The sequence below is a fragment of the Takifugu rubripes genome, chromosome 4 (genome assembly GCF_901000725.2).
Source record: "Takifugu rubripes chromosome 4, fTakRub1.2, whole genome shotgun sequence".
Classification (NCBI taxonomy): Eukaryota; Metazoa; Chordata; class Actinopteri; order Tetraodontiformes; family Tetraodontidae; genus Takifugu; species Takifugu rubripes.
In genome coordinates this window covers 7,529,016-7,535,026 of record NC_042288.1, presented here as the reverse complement: position 1 = coordinate 7,535,026, position 6,011 = coordinate 7,529,016, and the positions used below count along the sequence as shown (strand labels likewise).

The following is a 6,011-nucleotide window of genomic DNA, read 5'->3' as shown; positions in this document are numbered from 1 at the left end:
TCTTGTCTATGGTTCATTAATGTGCATTGAGGTCGGTTTTGCCATCTTGGGAATTTAAGCATGACTGGAATTTCGAAATGAACAAAGATTCAGTTCGATAACTGAAATGAATTATTACATTACATTACAATTCAACTTATAGAGGGCCTTAGAGAGGGTTTGTTACAATCAAATATTGTCTCTGGACTTCACAGAAATCCAGATCCTGACCTTCAAATGAGCAACAGTGGCAGGAAAACCTCTCTTTGTAACAGGAAGAAACCTTGAACAGGACCAGGCTTGTATAAGGGGGCGAGGACAAAGAAGAGATGAACAGACCCACCATACAGGCAAAGACATTAGTTATACAGAAGATGCTAAGAAAAAAACAAAGCAGCTCAGTGGGGTCAAAGGTCATTTTCTGGAGGTGAAGAGAGAGCAAGAGAATGTTCAACATGAGGACATCTGACCAGCGGTTCTACCGGTTGCTTTTTGAAGACATGTGATGAAGATCGGCCACGAGTGTAAAATGATCCACCAAGACGGATCCAACACTTCCTCCACCTTGATTCCTGACACGTGACCCGATGTCAGTCAGAGGATATCCCCAGTGATATTTTATTCTTCTTCAGCCCAAATACAAATTCATGTATACTGGTGGTCTGATCACATCCATATGAGGCGTGTAAACTGGACCTGACAGGCTCACAGGGGTAAAACATGCGTGAGAAGCCCGGCCGGGGCCGCACTGACACGTTTCCCAAAGGAAGATCTGGGGATTTTGATCATGTCGACAAATGGCTTTAGAATAAGAACACGTCTTCATTTGCAGGTTTATGCGTGAGAGAGAGATTCATTCCCATCGATTCTCAACACGATTAACTAACGGTTTTGATGTCCAGCTGTCAAAATGTGCACGTTGTGAGCCATGTGGACGAGCTGGCTTGGACGAATACCACAGGCAGTAAGTGAGGGGGGAAAACCATCATAGAATATACACAGAGTCAATTAAAAAGGCTGAGAGAGGGTGTTGTTGTCTGGACATGTTAAATCAGCTCCGACTCGTGCGTGTGGACAGAGCCACCTTGACACAGCTCAGTTCATGTGAGAAGAGTCGCTCTAAATAACACCTATTTAGAAACAGAGATGCTTTCAAAAAGCTTTCACGGCGTCTCAACACACACCAAGTTCGTTCTGGCATCAGTTATTCAGGCGGAGAGGATGGCTGGAAGACCTGACGGATGTCTGAAGGAAAAGGAGAGAGCTTGGACAGAGAGAGAGAGAGAGAGAGAGAGAGAGAGAGAGAGAGAGAGAAGGGGTGCAGAAACCCAGGGAAAATGACATATTTCCTCCACTTTTTCCCTCCTTCCCTCAACCTCGCTCAACTCTGATCTAGTTGTGGCGAGGATAGGACACGACCAGCTGGCGGCAACGTGCCAAGTTAAATTCCAAAACCAGACTATTAAACTGTGGCATGTTTTGTCCTGGAAAATGATTACATGGCCACCGTCAATGGATAATCCTTTGAAGGCCGATCAAAGAAAGTCGAAATGTTGAAGTGGGCTGCCGTGTTTACACGCACACAGAGCTGAGGCAGGCAGCCGTTTCGACGTCTACAGCGTCTAATCCAGTTATGTCTGTTAGCTGAAGACCACTGCAGACGACTGTAATTTACTGTACTTGCAAATCTTGCAGTGACAGATATTTAAAATACTAATGCGACAATGCACATGCACCAATATGAGCTTATTACGAGCATTTCTTCCTTCGATAAGCGTGGGTGGGTGTGTGTGGGTGGGTCCAGTCTGCATTCCTGCACTCGGGACTAAGCGTCAATTAACAGAAGTTCGACAGACTGACTACTTTTTAAAACTACCCGCTTTTTAAGAGAAAAATACCACAATGAACTAAAAGTCTCCTAAATGTCATTTTGATATAGTAACAGCAACTCAGTCAGATGGCCCGATTCCCTTTATTTCATTTAAAACCACTTCATTGAAGAAAGACCAGCTTTTCTTCAAAATGGAGTGTTGTATCACTGACACACCTGTGCCTCACATCAGGATTTGGGCTTCTTTTGTTCCGCGTCCTTTATGTGTAAAGCAGACGTGTTCGCTCCTTCATAGAGGCTTGTAGCTAAGTAGGTGGAACATGGTTTGGGCAGATTCGGGGGTTCTGTTCCCTCAACAGAGGAGACATCAGCCAGGATTAGTCAAACACACTGGTTACCCCCGTCCGTGCGGAGGCCCGGTGGAAATGGACCTGGCTCTCGGTCCTGGTCTGAGAAGCGCTGCAGTGAACCATCACAAAAGCAGACCTGCATCAAACACCCCACTGACACATTGACAAACAAATCTCAGCTCAAAATACCCACTGCAAATCACAAGTGTGGCAGATGTTGGCACACATTAAAGTCCTCTTTAGGGGAGAAAAGAACCGGTAATCTATCATCTGGTGGATCCAGTCTGTAAACGCTCAAAACAATGTGAAGATATCCCCTTTCTCCAGTGTAATCCGTTGTTTTTGGCATGGGTAATGTCAATATTCACATCAAAGAAGAGAGTTTAGTTAATAAGAAATGATGGACTTTTTGAAAAATTGTATTCATAAAACTTGCAAATTGCACGTTAACTAATCAAGAATCGGATCTGTCCATATTCCTCATAGGCTTTTGACATTTACAAACCTTGCCCAAAGGAAAGTATTTATGTTTAAGCTGCTTTGAGTCTTTTGTAATCCAAGCCTCAAAAATGCATTTTAAAGTATATAAAACCTTTCGAACAGGAAAAAGGTAGACCTGGTGAACACTGGTGTTGCTCTACTGCCACCCTGCGGTCAAAATCTAAAGTCACCCGGGATTTTCTGCATTTCATTTAATTTTTTTGACACGTGGAGTAGTGAAGAACCCGATTTCTGAGAATCACATTTTGAGCCACTGCGTCCTCAGAATGACTGAAATGTGAGAACATTGTCTGATCCTTGATCAAGGATCCATGGTCTGGCTTGCCACAGACATATAAAAACACTCCAGATATATTATATATAACAGGTTGGGCCTCATCTTTACTTCTAATAATCTGGGGTTAACCAACTTCAGTTGTGCCCTTCCCTCTCTGTCACAAGGCTGCACTTTTTTGCAACTGAAATAATTTAATTAGCCTCCGCAGACAGACGACAACTTCTTGGACCAACCCTCCAACATATATTGAAAAACTGGTTGAAATCAGTCCTCTGGTGGTCTCAGCTAGGTTATTATAGGTGGTTGAGAACTTGTTTTTGCAAAATGTCTTTGAGGAAACTAATGTCTTTTGTTGTTTTCTATATAGAATTCTCCTGTGTTCCTCTCTGACTACGCCTGTTAGACTGGAGAGCAGCTTCAGCCCCACTCCGCTCTTCTAGTCACCTGGTCAGGCTAAAATGTATAAACTATAACATTTCACCTTCACCTCATACATCACATCATTCACCCATTGTTGTATTTGACTATTTTAAATGCAGGATAAAACGATAAACATTTTTTCTCAAGCTTTATACTTATCTATTGATTCTGCTGTTAATGCATGAATGTGATCATCCCTGTGACACTTTCTCAGTGGCAATTAGGCTCAATCCTGCCGCTAATCCTGCTTCCACCAGGAGTGATTTTATGGTCTGCAGCCATATCAGGATTAAATGTTTGTTCTGCCACCTACAACTATCACTCCTGCTGTAAATGTTCAAGCTGTCAAAGATGATCCACCACCGTGAACATCTCAGAGAATCTCAAGTTCAGCTGATTTTCCTGAAATTATTGTTATATATGGATAGAACTGTTTTCTCTACTTGTTTCTTGCATCGTCCCTCCACTCCTGGGCCACTAAACTGCAGAATCCATCCCTCAGCTGAGAAAAGATGAATAAACCTCAAACAACTGGTGTGAAAGCTCATGAACATCTCATTGCTAGTTTGGATGACTTCAGAACAATCATCAATGAGTTGGAAGGAGCCAAACAGCCTCTGGTATCAGATAAAAACAAATATGTCTTTCTTGCTGCAAATGGTCCAGATGAAATGTGCATGCATACTCAGTGAAGGCTGTTTTTTTTTATTCCAACTGCATGGATCATTTATGTAACATCCTTTGAGGGCTCTGCCAGTCAGGACGGTCACGATGAAAAGTGGACACGCACAGTTTCTGCAGGTTGAGTCACTGTCCTGATTCCTGACAGCAAAGGATTTTTTTTCCTCTTCTTTTTTTGGGGGGGGGAGGGGTTTCCTGGCTGCCTATCTCAGTGTCAGCATATGCTCGCTCCGGACAGATGATGCTCTCCCTCTTGCACCAGCGTGACACACTTTAACCGGGCTGCAGAGGCGAGACCGCGGCGCAGAGACAGGGCGAGGATGCCGTGAGGACGGATCCGGAGGAGGACAATGAAAGGAGAAAAGCAGCAAGTGATGCTACCGATGAAGGAGTGTGACGGTGGGGAAGGGTGTGCAGCTTGGTGGATGACGGATGTGATGTTCCTGCGGGTGCTTTGGTTGAGAGGACAGGACGGATCCACGGCGGTGACCGCCGAGCGCAACGCGAGTTAAACGCTATTCTGAGGAGGTGGGCCAAGTCCCGGGAGAGAGGGAGAGAGAAAAAGAGAGAGGTAGGGAGGTAGAGGGTGAGAGAGCGAGAGAGAGAGAGAGAGAGAGAGAAGGGTGGTCTTAGTGGGATGCTGCTGGTATCACTGTTGTTAACAAGGAGCCCATGAAAGGATTCCTGCATGCGTTCGGACGGATTTCAATGGTGTTGCAGGTAAGAAGCAATCCTGAAAAAGGGCTTTACTGCCTCTGTCATGGCAAAGTGAGGTTTATGTTCCAGTGGGAAGTGATATAAAAAGTCTGATACGGGCTAGTGAAATAAAGATTTATGCCAAAAACAGAAATGTTTAAAGTTAGAATCAAACATGACTGACCTGAAGTTTGGTGCTTTGGGCCATTATCTAATTAATTTACAGAGAAAATGTGTTGACAATGTTAATTTTAAATTATTAAATGTGTGTTGTGTTGCCCAACAGGTTCACTATGATAGCAGTATGGCCACTTGGATACAAGCTCACTTTGCTATAGAATATATATTTAAGTCTTTCCATTATTGAACTTATAGTCTGTCATGTTTTACGTGTTGTAATCCTAAATATAATAACTAACTATATCATTCAATCAATCCTGTTGCCTCTTTTTTGGAATTTTCAGCATATTTTAGTGACTTAATACAAGACTTTTGTGTGTTTTACTCATTTTTGCTTCAGTAAGGATTCAGATATGTGTTTTACCCAAATTAAGCTTAAAATCCTAGTTATAGTTGGTGGGTGGGCTGTGGTCCTTTTCTCTGTCTGTTCATGCCTCAAAACAAACATTGACTCTATATCTGGTAAATTAAAGGAAGATAAAGGCAGAATAGAACACGTTTACTATTGCCACACACTCGGTCGGTCCCTCCAGGACTACTGTAGGCGTGTTGCAGGGATGTTTGGATAGGCGCATCTCTCCTCGCTCAGCTTCCTCCTACACACTCTAACTCTTGTTTCAGCAGTGAAGTGCAGGAGCTTTACAGTAACCACAACAGTACAGAGGAGGACACAGACCAGAATACTCTGCAGAATATTACAATGATTAGTATGTGAGCCAAAAGTTAAGCGAGGGTTAAAAAAAACAAAAAAACTTTTAGTGACCTTTTTTTTCTCTTCCCAATCTATATAAGTCAACTTCACTTTTCAACTTCCTCTTTCTGTGTTAGTGTTTTTCTGGAAAGCTCTTTTCTAGGTAATGTGCATTAAAATGATCAGTTAATTCAAATTGAAAGATTGAACTTATTATAAAATAAAACTGAACTAAAAAATAACCCTAAAGTGCCTGAATGTCCTCAATGACAATAAAAATAAGGATATCAAATTTTCCTTTAAGTAAAGTAAAGGTGGCAGTGAGGGCTAAATGAGGACTGAGCCCCTGACCTTTGACTGTGGGGTCGTCTTGGTGACCCGCCGAACCCGCGATGTCACAGATGC

The 6,011-nt window shown here is 42.9% G+C and overlaps 1 protein-coding gene across 1 annotated transcript in view; it reads left to right on the top strand.

Annotated features, from left to right (window-relative positions):
- The first annotated feature begins 4,230 nt into the window (after nt 1–4,230).
- bean1 (brain expressed, associated with NEDD4, 1) overlaps nt 4,231–6,011 on the top strand; it is a 21,555-nt gene continuing 19,774 nt past the window's right edge. The window contains exon 1 of the mRNA XM_029835213.1: nt 4,231–4,759. The gene's annotated coding sequence lies outside the window, so the exon portion shown is untranslated. The remainder of the gene's footprint in view (nt 4,760–6,011) is intronic.